This window comes from Passer domesticus, chromosome 13 (assembly GCF_036417665.1).
Source record: "Passer domesticus isolate bPasDom1 chromosome 13, bPasDom1.hap1, whole genome shotgun sequence".
NCBI classification, from domain to species: domain Eukaryota; kingdom Metazoa; phylum Chordata; class Aves; order Passeriformes; family Passeridae; genus Passer; species Passer domesticus.
Window position 1 is genome coordinate 5845333 of NC_087486.1, and position 16211 is coordinate 5861543.

The window sequence follows — 16211 nt, forward strand, 5'->3', positions numbered from 1 at the left end:
ACATTCAGACCCCTAGAACTGGATGGACCTAAGCCAGCAAAAGAAGTTTGTGCTTCCAGCAAGCATTAGGGTGGTGTTGCAATCAGTCTTGTCTTCCCAGTGGTTTTATTCCATATTTTGTTACATTTTGAGAATACAAATAAAGATGGAGCAAAGGTGAGAGTTCTGCTTCTCTATCCAATACAGTGTTTTATATAGAAAGCTGAGCAAGAGCACTTAATCAAACTGTGTCAACACTTCTGATGGCTTGAGATGGCACCACTAATGCCTGGACATCCATCATGCCTCAGTAACAGCCAGGTACCCCAAGGAATAATTCAGGGGCCTTCTCCCAGGATATTGCTCAGTGTAAAGTCAGTCTTTTAACTGTTTTTCCAATGGGAATATTGCTTATGACAGTTTCATACAGCTGTAGTATTGCTGCTATTTATCTTCAAACCCCTCTGATGGTGCTGTGTCCTCATGTTGCCCTTTCATGCATTGAATTCTTGGTCTCTACTTCCACACTGTAGAACAGAGAGGGAGGAGAAGGTCAAATCCACGACCCTGGGGAGAATATCTTCACAAGCAATGTTTGGAAACCAAGATGAGATGTTTTGGACTATGTCTTTGCTACCCTGTACATATTTTCCACAGTGCTAGGCTGCCTACCATAGAGTGATCTGGATCCCAGACAATCTAACATCCTGCTCAGAGTGTCAGCAGAGTGCCTTTGGCAGGACATTTGGGTTTAGCTCACCAGGTATTCAAGTACCTGGGCATGTAAGGGATTTTTTTTAGCTGTAGAAGCAGACTGAGTTTGTGAAGGTGTAAGTGCAGAGGTTGTTAAATCTCTTTAACTGTTGTCAGTGTCTGGGCAGAGTGCTCAGCATCTGCTGTAAAATGTGCTTTTCAACAGTCTACCAATGTTTGGGGAACAAGGGGCTTATTTTTGTTCCTTTTGCCATGTTTATATAGCCTTTGCAACAACTTACACAAGCATAAGATTCCTTCCAGTGCTGAAATATGTTCTCCACATTTGACAAAGTGTTCAGTGTTTTCTCCCTGTTTCTAGATGGTTCATCTCAAAGGAAGGCTGATTTTCCAGTGATTTACTTCCAGCTTTTGAGAGTGTATTTTTCTGTCTATAGAGGTACTTCAGAGAGAAGTGAGGAAAAAAGGATTTTTAATGAAATAAATATACAATAAATATACCAGAACAATGCATTTTACAGCAATGTCCCCTGCCTTTCACTGGGAATATAATCATATGATAACATAACAATAAGATACAGAATCTGAGATCTGCCTTTACAAAACCATGAGGAATTGGGTTGTTCCAGAAAACCTCATGATGAACTGACACGAGATTCCTTCCTTGTGGTTCTTTCTGCTACTGATTTTTCACAGATTCTCCTTGGTGGGCTCTACTAGAAATGCTCTTTCTTTTCAGTCTGAGGAGAAGCAGAAAAAAAGATGATTATAAATAAAGGGGGAGGGGAAAATAAGAAAATATTTAATCATCCTTAATGATAACTTCATTATCTCTTCTCATTACAGTAATTGCAGGTTTAAGTAACGATTTTCCCATTGTGCAAGCTCTGGAGAGGCTGGGAATTTAATAAACAGTTAGAATAATACCACACAATGAAGGCAAAAGGTGAAATTGCTGCTTGGATGCATCTCTTTCAGCTGAACAGTGCAGGATCAAGGGGTCACTCAGCAGAGATAATTGTTAATGTGGCTCCGAGGGGCAGCCAGGCAGACAAACATCCCTGTGTTCTATTGGGCTGCCATTTGATTACAACTCCAGTCCCTGATTACACTTCAGAAATGATTAATTGATTAATACTTAGGCACTCACCAAAATGGACAATGAGGAGAGGACACCAAAAAGAGGCCATTGCATTCACCTGCAGGTGACCTTTGAACCAGGAGGATTTTGTGGCTCTGTTGTGGTCCCATTTAGGGTTATTTCATTAATATCAGTACATCAGGATGAGCTCAGGGCCCAGGTGTTGCACAGGGAATCAAATAACAGGAGTTAGTGCTGCCTCTGCAAAAGATTTGCTCTCACTGGAAAGCACTTAATCTCTCCCTCCTTTCATTCATCATCTCTAAAGTGATGGCAAAATGTTGTTTTCTACAAATCCACCTGGGCAGAGCTTCTTGCAGCACAGAATCCATACACAAGACAGATTTTAGGCTGAGAAGAACCTTCTGAAACTTTCAAATTCAGCAGCCAGTAATAATGCAGCTGTTGTTAAGATGTGAGGACCTGGAGATCTATTGTAACAGTATTGATTTACAGTTTTGAGACCAGGGAGTGAGAGCAAGCCTGAAACAGCCTCAAAACATAGACACCAATTTAATTTCAGCAGCAACTGGCCGGCAAGAAGAATGTCTTTACCAAACAATTTGTTTAAACCAAACAACTTTCAAATCTTTTTTTTTGTGTGTGTGTTTTTGTGGATTCCCGAATGCATGAAAACAAGCTAAGATGGATCATCAGATCATCGAGAACAAGTATTCCATTACATTTCCCTTGCTTTTGCTTCTCTATATAAATGTCATCACATAGCATTTATTTCCTTATTTTGTACTATCTTTTAGTAACCAACATTTGAAGTTTTAAATGTCTCTTAGCTCTTTTTAATGTATCAAAAATGTGAACTTCCATCACAGTATCTCTCAAAGATGTGGGTGGAGAATTTTCTGTCCCAAAGACACCTAGCCCCAAATTGTTCTGTGTGATCACAATCAAAACCTTGTTAGAAATAGCACAAATAGCTTATCTTATCCCTTTTTCTGAACTCGCTCAAAGAATCATTGCTATTTTACATAAATTATAGTTTAATATTAAAAAGCAATGCACTGAGGTTTAGATATTGCTCCCCCAGCTGGAAAAGTACATTTAATTTGCAGTGGGTAAAGGTCTGCTCACAATTAAATACTGAAACATTCATTAGGATGCTCTGGCTAGCATATAATTCTGCCCAGTCATGTTGAAAGAGCATCACTGTTATCAAGAGACAGATGCAGTCATCCCTTCTGTGTGGGGAGTGTTCAAAAGAGACCCTTGATTAAATGGTGACTCACGAGGAGCACTTGGGGAGAAATCTTGAGGGTGACACAATCACCATGAAAGTTTGGGTGCATAACAACAGGGTAGGCACAAAGCATCCTCCTCCCCAGCAGAGCTGGATCCAAGGTGAAGCTTTATTTGTGGCCTGGATCTGCAAGGCAGGATCTTGGCAGGTTCCATGGATGGCACACGGTGAGGAAAATATTTTAAATTAATTTTATGCTTTTACCTCTTTTATCTCCAAGCCTCGGAGCTTGCATTGTCTACAGTAAGGTGACTTCAGGACAAGTGATAAGTAATTAGGCTCTTCGGATACTAAAACCTGATTTATTACTGGCCTTTCTGTGTACTGCAGGGCAATGTGTGGGTGTGCCAGAACATCCCAGGGAGCTGGGAGCTAAATCTCAGTAATACAGAGTGGGGACACATCTGTGAGTGATAACACACACCTCTACCATCAGCAGCACCCCTCAGCCCAGGGCTGGGGACAGGGTGTTATCCAGGGAATGAATCCTCCAGAGGCAGGTGTGGCTGGAGATGAGGAGAGCCTGGAGGAGATCTCACAGTGAAACTTCTCCTGTTTAAAACAAAGGCTCTGCTCCAGGAATGATGACCAGGACAGTCTCTTTCCTTCTAACACATCACAGTCAGTCTAGGAGTTTGTGCTGTTGCTTTCTGCCTGCAGGTTTTCCAGCTTCTACTGCTCCAGCTCAAATTCCCTTTTCAGCTGTGACTCATAAGCACTTTGCAGTGATTTCATAGCACAGACCCTTAAAAAGATTAAAATCTCTGGACAATCACCACCTAAAGTTGAATGAAGCTTACAGCCACAACCCTAGAGAGGGGATTACCCAGTAGTGTCTTCAGCTGGAAAGGTTCTGTGACTGTGGGTATTTTTGATAGTTTATCTTGTGAGCAGAAATTCAGGTATACACTTGCTAGAAACTGGCACTGTGAACTTCTTTGAGGGATACTGATGTTCTTACTTAAGAAAACTGTGTAGAAAATTAAAGCAAAAGTAATTTTCAGCAAAGGATAAGAAACAATGAGGAATAAATCCAATTTGGTGACAACTGGTTGTTGAGTAGCTGAATGAGATCACAGCAGGTCTGTGCTTTATGGCGCTCTGGAAAGTTACTCAGCCCAGTACCAACCACTCTGAATCAGGAGGAGATCTCATCTCAGTATGGGAAGGTTCTGTGAGCTGGATCCTTCTCCCTTAGAACACAGGAACTGACTCTTGTGCCATTTATGACATCATTCCTGTGGTTTTGGGAGGGTGCAAAGCCCATGGCAATGGAAAAGTAAAGGCTCTCCCCAGCACTGAGTGCAGAAGACAAGAAATTGTGTTATATTATTATATTATTTTATATTATTATATATTATCATATATATTATTATAGCTTATATAATTTATTATTATATATTGTTTATATTTTATTGTGTTATATTATTATATATGTGAGGGCATGGTGCAGAGATGCCAGTTTTCAATGTTCAGTCTTGCTTTTGAAGCAATATGGATTATTCATTCTTCTTTTCCAGGAACCCAGATGGGTTTGCTTTTGTGATATTGCTCTGGTCATACACCTTTACCAGTCCTCCCACACCTGGCCCAGAGGAATTTATAATGGGGGTGAAAAAAGGCTTGAAATTGTAATATACACTTCTAACTTTGAGCAGTGAGATCCTTTGGATTGGCTTGGGAAAACTCATCTCAGTGCCAAACCCAGGAGGATCCATTCAGCCCCATTTGTTTCTTTCCCTCCTAGTGAACCCTGCAGACAAGCACTCAGCAATTAGTGTGATTTTGTGCCCTAATTACACCATATTATTGTTATCTTTATGAAAAATAGACCTGCTGCAAGTCTAGAATCAGAATTCCTCCTACACTTCTCCTTAAGCTGCTTTCCCTGCAGGCACACTCTCGCTTTCCCTGTCTCTCTGCGTTGCTGGTAGCTTTGTTTTAGACAGGAATATTTTTCTCACAGACACTACTGAATGAAACCCTCTGCTTTTTGTGTCCTGTACTGAAAAGGAGAAATCTTCAGCAAAAATAGAGAGAAGCTGAGTGTGAGAGGACAGGTGCGAATATTCCTGATAAATTTACAGAATAAAAGGCAGGGAGGGGAGGAGGAAAAGATTTGCTGCTTTTCCAAGGATGCTTTTTGGAGAAGATTGTGCCTGTGAGCCACATTGGCATGGTGTGGATGTAAAAGCTACCAGCATGGGAGAGACAGAGGTAAAGGGACCTGTGTGTACTGGAATCTCTGGGGAAAAGGGGGGATTACTTAATTCTGGAATTAGGAGATTAACTGGGCCTTAAATTTTCAAGAATGTGAAGGTTTTAGTAGGAGCAGAAATGCACTCCCTGATCAATGTCCGTGTGTGTGGGGCTGCTCCTGTTCATAGATCCCATGGGAAGCTCTCACCTACAACAGACAGGTAGAGAGCTGATGTCTCCACGTGCCACAAACCCAACTCCTCCAGGAGGTTTCAGGCTTGGTGCCCATTTCCCACAGCACATGCCTTGGCCCTAGCCAGGAATCTCTGATGTGCCTCCTCTGTGACCAAGCTATGGCACAAATGGAAAAAATCTTCTCATTCTCTCTGCAGGGAGTTTCTGGGTGGAAAGGAGGATGTCCAGGGAATCCAGACACCCTGGCATGGCTGTGCAGGATGGGCTAAGTCAGAGCATGTCTGGGTTCTCTGCCTGGCAGAGCAGCTGTACCTGACTTTTTGGACCAGCAGCAGAACTGCTGAGTTACTGTGTCCATTGGCTCACCTCTGAGCTTGGCAGCTCTCTGCATGTTAATAATTCTGGACTCGCAGTTGGATACAACTGTTCATTGCCTAAGATTATTTTATTCCACTCTCCAGATCCTGTTGTCACTTTTCAATCTTTGAGGGGTGCTGCCTCTCTGTGTGCCCCCCTGCACACGTGTGAGTGACCCTTCCTGCTCAGTGCCTGCAAGCCCAAACACAGCTGAACCCCTCAGAACCAGTGCTCCTGCCTTTGTCTTGAAGTGTGCTTTGGTCTTGCAGAGCAGTTTGTGAATTCAGTGTCTCGTCCACTATTTTCAATCTGCTTTAACTGATGTAATCACAGAAGTGGTTGGGGAAAGGAACCATCTTTTCTGAATTGTGGTGTAGTGCCAAAGGCTTTGATTCTCCAAAGAACTGCTGGAGTAGAAAGGACAAACAAATAACAACTTCTGCCAACAAGAGAAGTTGAGCTATGAGACAATGATACATTCTTAAAAATTTACTTTTACAGGGATTTGCTTCTGCATCCAGACTGTCAGCAGTAGCTGGGCTGTAAAGTTAATCTGTAAAGTTAATTCAGGTACATCTGGGTGGGTTGGTGATCAGTTCTTGCATCTGCAAACTACTGCGGAACTGCTGCTGGTTTTGGAGGAATTCAGCCAAGAGATTGGGAAGGTTTTGCCATTTTATCAGCCGGAATTCTGGTGTAACAATAGCTCTGTGCCTTTGCAAAACATATGTTAGGAAAGTTACTGACGTTGCTTTCATATTTGCCCCTTGTAATTAGTTTCCTCAATGGAAGCAAAAGCCTGAGAAAAAACAACCTTTCCCAAAGGGATATCTGGGTACTTTTCAATACTATTCCAGAGGGAAGCTGAGTAGAAATGTTGTATTTTCTTTTCCAGATTTCAAATGCCCATCAAGCCTTTGAAAAGTGCATTATTTAGCTCGTTATTAATAATCCGACTGTTAGCTTGGATTGCTAAAACGAATGTGCAGAAAAATAATGTGTGTACTCCACTTCCTCAATGTTTGGACTCATCCAAGCATTTAAGAGCTGTCAAACAAAATACACTCTATTCAAGGGAATATACATTCATTGAAAGATTAAATTAGGTACTGCAGCAAAGCCCCCCCGTTGCAGTGGAGAGGCATTTCATGCTAACAAATAACTACAGCACTATTATAACGAGACCTAGAGGCATGTGATTTCAACTCACTGCACATCTTTGCTCTCTGGGTGCCTGTAATTTTTTTTTTTTCCCAGGCTGATGAAAGAGCAAATAGTGGTTGACATGGACAGAGTTGTTCCCTTAAACAGTTTTAAAAGATTTTGTAGTATTTCAGAGTGGTTTCCCTGACCCATACCTGTGGTTTCCTTTCCATCTACTTCTTCTGAAGCACTGAGAAGTTGATAAGTCTCAGGGCCTGCAAACTTTTGTGCCCAAGAAGTGATCTCTCCCTGTGCTTCCTGACATGCTCCCCAGTTTTCATTCGGCTTTTTCATGTCTTTGTGCTTTCTCAGCAGGCAGCAATGCCTAGATAACCTGTGCCATCTGACTTCTTGACCTAAAATCTGTGTCTCACCTTCTTTGAGACTTGGACACAATCCCTGCTTTTTTTCTCCTTATAAAATGGGAAATAACTTCTCTTTACTCTTTAAAATATGGTGTCTTTAAAGGAATATTACCTCCTTTCTTGCTTGTATTTCAGATCATAAACCAAAGTTCCCAGAAAAGCCAAAAGGAAAAAAAGTTCCAATTTATGGCCAGCCACAACCATGCTTTCCAAGATGTGAATCTCACATGGCACTGTTCACACTTGCCTAATATCTACAGCTTGGTTTTCCAGCTCTGGCTGAGCCCAGAGTAGTTCCCCCTCTTAAAATATGGGGCCTAGAAAAAGAAATAAATGCTGTTGTAAAGGATGAGACAGCTTGTAAAAAAATATGGTATATTCAGCAATTCAGCCACTGAGCACCAGCTAAACGAATATTCATGTGGAAACAAAGATGTCCTGACATGGGTTTGTGTACTTTTGCCATCCTAAATACTCTACAAATGTCTCTGTGGGAAGTATCAAAGATGCTTTATAGTTCCAGACAGGTTATGAAGATGATTCTTTACCCAGTTGCATATAGTGACTTATGTGGAAATGGAGGAGGTTGAATAACAAAGGCTAAATAATTTATTCAAGGAATCTCTTGGGTTTTTTCCTGCAGCCCTTGTTAGATGGATGTCTGTGCACACAGGGATCCTTGTGCCTGGCTGTTGTCGTGCAGTGAGAATCCAATGATGACATTTCAGAGCTCGACTGCTATTGATTCCAGGTCATTTAGGCCATTGGAAAACTTCCACTTCCCCCCAGTGAAACTGAGACCAAAGAGATGCATTTCAAGGTAGAATATGCATCCCATATGCAGAACACAGAGAGACCTGTGAACGTCCCAGGGCTGAAACTGCATTTACCAAGTATCAGTTTAGAGTCAGAAGTGATGGTGGGGATTAAGCTCCTGTTCTGGCTATATCCCAGCTATAAAAATACAGGTTTTCTTCAGGAAACAGCCTTCAGGAATGCTGTATGTGCATCTGTTCCATGGGCAAAACCTTTGTCCTGTAGCACTGTACAGGTGAGAGAAGCTCTCAGAAGGCAGGGGCTGTATTTCGTGTACTGGATCCAAAATACTTTTGGGCAGCACATTCCTACCCTGGAAGGAGGCTGGGTGCTGGCAGCAGCTATATGTGCCTTAGTGTTTGTCTGCATCAGGCTCTGACACAGGAGCAGCCAGTGTAAATGAGAGATGAACAAAATTAGGCTCTGTCAAGAATTCCCATCCCATCTATGTCAACAGCCAACCATATTATTTTAGGGATTCCCCTTTCTCTCTGGGATGAACAGGGTAATATTTCATAAATCAAGGCTTGGTTATCTAGTGAAATGCTTGTTTCTAACCCCACCATGCTGAGGCTGCCAGGCTGTGACTGAAATGGCACACAAATTATGCCAGAGCAGCCGAGCTGCTGCAATCCCTGACAGTGGAGCCCTCAGAAATCCCTGATGGAAGTTTGTGCCAGCCTGAAATACAGGGAAAGAGCCTGGTCCCTGAGCAGGATCAACCCCCAGAGCATGTTCAGTCTGTGCTCTGCGTGGATTTGGACAGGGTGACCTTGTTTACCTTTCCTCTGCAGTGGACTGAGCTCCTCTGATAGAAGCCAGCCCAATCTGCAGCACCGCCAAAGCTTCTCTGTAACATTAGAAACAAAAGAGACGAGCCAGCCACAGCCTGTAGCCGCCTAATTGAAAGTTTCTGCGCCTCTCAGTGAGGCTGTGCTACCCTGGCTCTCTGGTGAAAGCAGCACATTCGGAGTTTTCCCCAATTATAGCTCCCGCAGCACCAGCAGCAGCTCCTGCAGCCGGGCTCGGTCCTCCCACACTCCCGCTCCTCGCTGGGTCGGTGCCTCGCCATGGAGTTGCCTGGCAACAAGACTCTGCATCTTTGGGAGACAAAAGCCATTATTTCTGTCACACAGATGTGCTAATGTGGTTATTGACTGGAGCGGGGCACCAACACAAGACAGGTCAGGTTCCTGATACTTGAAAATTTCCAGGCAAGAGGATTTTAAGGGAGAAAGGTAGAGAAGCTGAGAGAAAGGCATCAAGGTGGAGGGAGGAGGCAGGGAATTGCCAGGTACAGTGTGAGATAAGGTAAACCTGCTCATAGTTTTTCTGGTGAAACAGTTTAATCAAAAAAAAAAAAGAAGAAAAAAAAAGAAAAAAAAGAAAGTCAACAAAAAGAGTGGTTTGCTGTGTTTTAACTGATGAACTTTTACTGAGTCTCTCCTGGGCTCCTGCAGATGGTCTGGTGGTTGCACAGTGACCCCAGTGCTTGGGGGCACTGATTCTGCTGCTCTGGAAAAGCTGGTGGTACAACTGGGTGAAGAGAAGCTTCCAGGACCTTGCAGATGCTCAGTGAGTTCCAACCTCCCTGGTAAACACTGCTGACAGAGAAATGTGCATTTCACCAGCTTCATGCTAATTTGGATCAAAACCAAATGGTGAAAAGAAAGATGAACTTTTTTTCCCCCTCCCACCTTTCTTTCAATGTTTATAAGTCACTTTTTAAGTAGAACCAACCAAGAATCTCCACTGTGAAAAGCCCGCAGTCCTTCCTCTGGGATTCTATTAAGCTGGTTTGTATAATAATTCAGCTCTGTGCAGGTCTGTGGGAAGAGCTGTGGCTTCTCCTGGCTGAGGTGTGGGATGCTGGATGCAGTCCCTGTCCCTGGTCTGCTGCTCCATGGAGCTCCAGCCCCTCTGGCACTAAGCAAAGCTGCTCCATGGCACAGTTTGGCCACTCCCAGGTGTAAAAGTGCTGCACATACGTGCCCTGCTGATGCTGCCCCTGCTTCTCTGGGTGGGGAGGTGTTTTGGCCTGTGCAAAGTCTGAGAACAAGTTATTGTTCATGGCTTTGCACATATTTGCACTCAAGTTAGCTTATGTGAGGGCTGGGGTTGCTTGTCCTAAAAATGAGTGGCCTAGGGCTGAGGCCAATGCATGAAATACAGGGTTTTATTTAAACTTCTATGTGAACCAGTTTTGTTTTTCTCAACTAAAGTGTTTCTACAAAAATCCATGAGGCAAAATGGATTAATTTATTGATGCAGAAGTCCCAACCCTGTAGCTGCACATTCACAGTGAGCTGTGCTGTTGACTGTCCAGCAAAGTCTGTTTAGGCTTCACACAGCTGAGGCTGACCCTGCTCATTGCCTGGATTTCTCTCATCATTAGCCCTTTTTAAATGAGCAGGTAATTGAATGCAACCAAAGTACCCGAACAAGTATCAATGCAAGAGCAGGGCTGGTCAAAACTGAAAAAAGTCATTATTCCCGTCATGTTTGTGCTATTTTGGTGGGTCAGGAGCCTTGCAGTGACGCCGCTGGTTTTGTTGCAGTTTCTCCTGCTTGCTGTTTTTCTAGCATAAGTTGTGCTGCTCAGAGTAATGAGGCATGACAGGCACCAAAGGAATTGGCCTCTTGGGGAAAAGGATGGCCCAGCAAAATGGAATTCTAATGACCACAGCATGAAATGCACTTTTCTGCTCTCTTGAAATGTGAATTAACAGGAGGGAGGTCAAGACAGGAGTAACAAATGTCCCCCAGTCCCTACCTGAGACTTAAGTCACGCCTAGAGCAAAATGCTGATTGAGCGTGTGAAGTGTCTGTGTTAGGGCAATTATTTCTGTTCCTCTTTTCCAGAGAAATCGTCTCAAACGTGTGAGAAATAGAGACAGGTGAAAAAGTCTTTCTCGAGGGAAAAGAGTAGATTCCAGTATTTGTTTCATTTCCAGAACGAAATTAAGATTAGACCTTTAAAAGAGCCTGTGAAAAACAAAATAAGGAGACCAAAATGTAGTAGATTTCTGGGCTACTCTCTTTGGCTCTTTTTGTGTTTTGGCTTCCATTTCAGTGTGGAATGACTTGAAAGGTGAAAATCTTTTCACTTTTCTGGGGAAAAAGAAAACCTACAAAATTCTTTGCCTTGTCTTGAGCTGAGATATTTTTTCCTGAATTTTCAGATGGGCCATCCAACCAAGTGAAGTTGGGAGAGTAAACATACAATTTATCCAGCCTGAAAGGTAAGTTTAAAACGACCTCTTAAGCTCTGCATATGTATGAAATACATATATATATATGTATATATATATATAAAAGAGTGCAGTAGTTGAATGGAAATGAGGTATTTCTTAGTGTTACATCCTGAAAAGTACCCTGTATGGATGTCTCCAAATCTTAGAGAAAGGCAAAAAAAAAAAAAAGGAATGTTGCTGTAGCTAAATTTCTATTCAGGAGAGGGGTTTGGTTTTAATTTTTGCCTTTCCCACATAGCTGTAACTATGGCTTGAGTGCTAGGATGTGAAATAATCTTCAGATCAGATATTGGGATTTTCAGTGGTGTGTGTCTCCTGGAGTGGTAGGTGAAGTGGAAAAATAATAGAGGAGCTCAGTTAAAAATAAAAGAAAGTGGATTTTTTGATAAGTTAGAAATTGAAGGTTGGAGCCCTAAGAGGGAAGTCGAAAGCATACCTGCCCTTAATGAAATATTTAAATAGAAGGATTGAACTCAAGACATGCTTCTATCCAGCAGTGAAAGAAGCTGAGAATCCCTGCTGAAGGGCTGCATCTGTTATGAAAATCATCTTCCAGCCATGGCTTCAGTCTCTTTTGCAGGAAATCAATTCCTTGGTGAAGCTACTTCTCACTTACAGTGTAAGATACAATAATAGACTAGGAGAAAAATGCATTTTTGGCACCTTTTGGCTTAACCTACTTGAAAATTAACTTCTCCAGCTTCCAAAATGAGCAAACTTCTCTGCAAGAAGGGTTGCAAGGGGAAGCCAATCTGTTTGTAGAGCAATGGTGAAGTGTGGTAAATTCAGATCTCAAAAATTTTGTTTTGTTATAAGGTTGTCACTCAGGCAAACTTCTCATTCTCCTTAATTCTCCTTCTCATTCTCATAATAACCATGGTGCTTTGATGATCCTGAGTCCAGGCCTCAGGATTTGTCCATATAGCTTAACAAATCCTTGCAAATATTGATTAAAACTGGAGTGAAGGTAGCAGGAACAGCCAAAGCTGACTGCCTAATGCAGTGATTTATTACACAACACGATGTTTTTCTTTTGGCTGGTGTGCACACAAGCTCCCAACACCAGCCCTGAATTAGAGGAATTATTCTGTTCAGACACTCAACAAATTCTGACTGATGCAAATACTTCTCACTGAAGGAACTGAGTCACAATTTCACAAATAAACCTTTTTCCAGCTTTAATTGCTTTAAAAAAAAAAAAAAAAAAAAAAAAAAAAAAAAAAAAAAAAAAAGAACATTTGAACATTATTTCTACTGGCGCCATCTGGTGATTTCCCGGCAAGGGCTCAGGCTCCCCAGCCAAATGCCACAGGCAGCAGTTCCTCCTCGATGCCTTCCTGTACGTGCATCCCCAGAAGTTTCTGCCAGTCTGAAATACAGGGAGATAATTCCGGCTTTATAACTATCCACTTACTGCAGAGAAATACAAGTGGAATTCGGTTCCGTGTCATTAGTCCTCTCTCTCCCCTACTTATTTCAAGATCTCAGTGCCTCTTCCTAAATCTGATGTATAAAGATCAGCACATGCTTTCCTGAGGGGCTGTTAACATTCCTGGCAATGCGAGCAGGAAAACAGCAGTGGGGAGGATTAATCCACTGCAGTCCATAGCAAGGCAGAGCCCAGCTCCCGGCTTTCCAGACCCATGCTCCTACCACCAGAGCATATTTGCTGTAATAATCTAATTTGCTGTAATAATCTAATCTCTCCCACCATTAATTCTGCACCAGTTTCTCTGGTTTGTTAAAATCAAATGTCAGCCTTGCTGTAAGCAGAATGGACTGAGGCATCCTGTTTTTAAAGGAGCCAGAAGTGTTGTGGCTTCCATTTCATGGAGGCTCTGGGGCAGCTGTGCATTTTTAGGTTTCCTCTGCTCTGCTCCAGACAGCAGACAGAAAGTTTCCCTGCTCCCTCCATACCCAGGGAAGTTTGCAAAGAACTAAACAGAAAAGTTTATAATCTCTCTCCTTTTTACATCAACACCCAGAGAAGTGGATGTTCAGGTAAGGAAGAGAGGCACAAACAGCAGTGACAGGGTAGAGGAGGCTCCTTTACATCCCCTGCAGGCTCACAGAAATCAGGAATGCCATGGAAAAAGGCAAGGATACATGGAACTCACAGCTAGATGTTCTGTCCTTACAGTATAGGAAGAGTTTGGGCTCCCCCATGAATAACAGTGAAAAAGAAGCATTTATCCAAAAGGAAGAAAAGAGCCCCAACGAATGGTGACTTCATTGTCTCTTGAAATAAATTAAATCTTCCTTACTTGAACTAACAGAGATGGAGTTGGGTGTAGACACATTGATATAGATTTTCCTTTGGGTTTCCTGCTGAGGGAGATTCCCACTGGAGCTGGGATGTCCTGTGCACATCAGGTGCTCCAGGATGTCCCGTGGATCTTCTCTAATTTCATCACAGAGAAGAAAGTCAGAGGGAGGTGATTTTCAACAAGCTCATCAGCATAAAGAGATGCAATGTCTAGACACCTACCTAGGATCAGTACAAAATTCAGGATAAGAAATTCAAGGAGAACTTGGCTCATAATAGAAATGTGGAGTGGCAGAAGTTCTGTGTGGATTTCAAGTGTAATTGAGCACATTTTGCCCTGCTGTGGCAGACAACTTTCCTTGCAATCTTCTCTTTTCTTTTGCCATGAGCTTCACTCCTACAATTTTTCTTTTTTATTCCACCAAAGAAGAGACATAAAGCACAGCCAGAATGGTTTCAAAATCCCAAGGCTGATGTTATAAGATAAGATCAGCTGGTTTAGCAGTCACATCACAAGTGGTTATTTATTTTTTTAAAGAATACAATGTGCTTGTATTGAATGCTGAAGCTAAGATTCTTCTATCATTTGTAGAAGGCTTTGTCACCAATAAATCTTTATATCATTGGATGGGTGATGGTGGAGCTTCAGTAACCTTTCACAGCACAGTATCGACCACCGAAATAAATTCACCCCAGGCAGCTTCCTATACTCTTAAGAAGCAGAGCTAGTAAATGACAATATAGCTTCTGGTTTTGTGCTTTTTCCTAGCTTTCTTTTGTAATTTAATTAGAAATATTAAATTTTTAAAAAATGGTATAATTTAAGATAACTGGCAGTGTTTTTCAAAAGTGCATGGTAAGCTCCTTTTGGATACAGCATGTAGAAAAATGATGGAAAAGATTCATGTGGGTTCTTTTTTATTTTAATGACATGCAAATCATGGTTCCATTTTAGATACTTGGAAATAAGTTCTACAAGTGCTTGATTATGTTTAATAGGGGCTATGCAAGTCCTATCCGGAGGCTGGAATGCAAGCCATAATATGCAGAAGGAATGGAAAGACTGATATAGAAGCAGAAATTAAGATCTTTAGTGTTTCTGCTTTCTTTGATTTATTTAACCCTACTTATACAAAATGCAGTGCAGTTGGGAAGCTTTTTTCTAGACAAGAAACCCTTTTCCTCTTCAGCAGGACAATTCATCTAAACTGGCTTCAACACATTTTGATAAATGCAGCCATTTTCACATACGCACACACACAAAGGGAAATGGAAAAGTACAATGGTATTAAAAGGGAAATGGAAAAGTACAATGGTATTTAATGCTTTTTAAAAAGTAATTCAATGTTCAGCTACTGCTTCTCTTCTAAAAACATTTGTGACTTCAGGCCATGGCTCACAGGTGTGTGTGTGTACAAGCACAGTCATGCGCAGTCAAGCTCCATGAAACTCTGACAAACATTGTTCAGGACATTTGCAACACTGCATTTTCATGGTGATGATGATGATGATGGTCATCTTCATCATCACAGGGAAATCATTTTTCCAAACTCACAAAAAGGCGTTCTTACACATTGGTTTGGTGAGCAAGTGGGATTTTCAAGGGCAATCCAATCAGGCCTTACCAGGCAAGGGTCATTTACATAAGCATTTAATTACAGCTATATTAACAGCCATCTCTCTGGTCTCTTTTGTCTCTGTTCCACAAAGCAGCTCTAGCACTGTGCTGCTGCAGCTGAACCCTTGCTCACGTGTCAGCAGTTCTGCCAGCACCACCCAGAGCAGCAGCGCTGGCATTGTCTTTAGCTCCACATCAGAACAAACCCGAGTGGCAGAACCCTGACTTCCACAGCACAATGGAATTCTTGGATTTTAACCAGCTGTGGGATCAGGATGATCCACCACAGCACAACTTCCCTGTTAAGTGGGTGACGTTCCTCCCAAGCCTTCTTTTATGGATGGAAAGACTGGCAGAACTTTAAAAGGTGACAGTGCAAGTCTGTAACATGTCCCTGATGCAGTGTCACCCCAAGGCAAAAGCATCCCTTCAGCTGTTATTCCAGTGTGCTGTTTGGGCAGGGATCTCACTGGTGAGTGCACTTCCATGTAAGCCCAGGGCACACAGTAATTTAGTATTAAAAAGAGAAAACCTTCCTCAGTCCAACTGGTTTTCATTGTTTAATGCTCACTTTGGGCCAGTAGCCTCCAAATATTAATTCAAGAGAATGGCTCTTCCCAAAAGGGGTGGGAAGGCCATGAATAAATGCCCATTTGCTGTTTGCAGAGCTAAGTGGTATTTCCCAAGGAGATCGTTGGGAAGCAGCACAGGGACTCAGTTAATTGGCCCTGTCTTCTGTAATAAAGCTCTCCTAATCTGGAGAGCAGCTCTGGGGGCCCCTGCACTGTCCATCCTCGCTGGTCACAGAGGGGTGTGGGGCAGAGGGGGAGCCCAGCCCCAGCGTTCAGC

At 42.4% G+C, this 16211-nt stretch overlaps 2 long non-coding RNA genes across 5 annotated transcripts; one reads left to right on the forward strand and one right to left on the reverse strand.

Annotated features, from left to right (window-relative positions):
• Positions 1-377: 377 nt before the first annotated feature.
• LOC135280076 (uncharacterized) lies at positions 378-4381 on the reverse strand. 3 transcript variants are annotated; one of them, XR_010347148.1, is made up of 4 exons: positions 3514-4381; positions 1328-1433; positions 975-1135; positions 378-506 (listed from the first exon to the last, which is right to left on the reverse strand). It is a non-coding gene; the product is annotated as an uncharacterized LOC135280076 (long non-coding RNA). The 3 variants fall into 3 exon arrangements; XR_010347149.1 differs by having other exon boundaries at positions 1344-1433; positions 3514-4380; XR_010347147.1 differs by lacking the exons at positions 378-506; positions 975-1135 and having other exon boundaries at positions 1226-1433; positions 3514-3834; positions 3916-4295.
• A 4943-nt stretch (positions 4382-9324) lies between these two features.
• LOC135279892 (uncharacterized) lies at positions 9325-12347 on the forward strand. 2 transcript variants are annotated; one of them, XR_010347045.1, is made up of 4 exons: positions 9325-9408; positions 9685-9799; positions 11407-11466; positions 11973-12347. It is a non-coding gene; the product is annotated as an uncharacterized LOC135279892 (long non-coding RNA). The 2 variants fall into 2 exon arrangements; XR_010347044.1 differs by having other exon boundaries at positions 9404-9518.
• The last annotated feature ends 3864 nt before the right edge of the window (positions 12348-16211 follow it).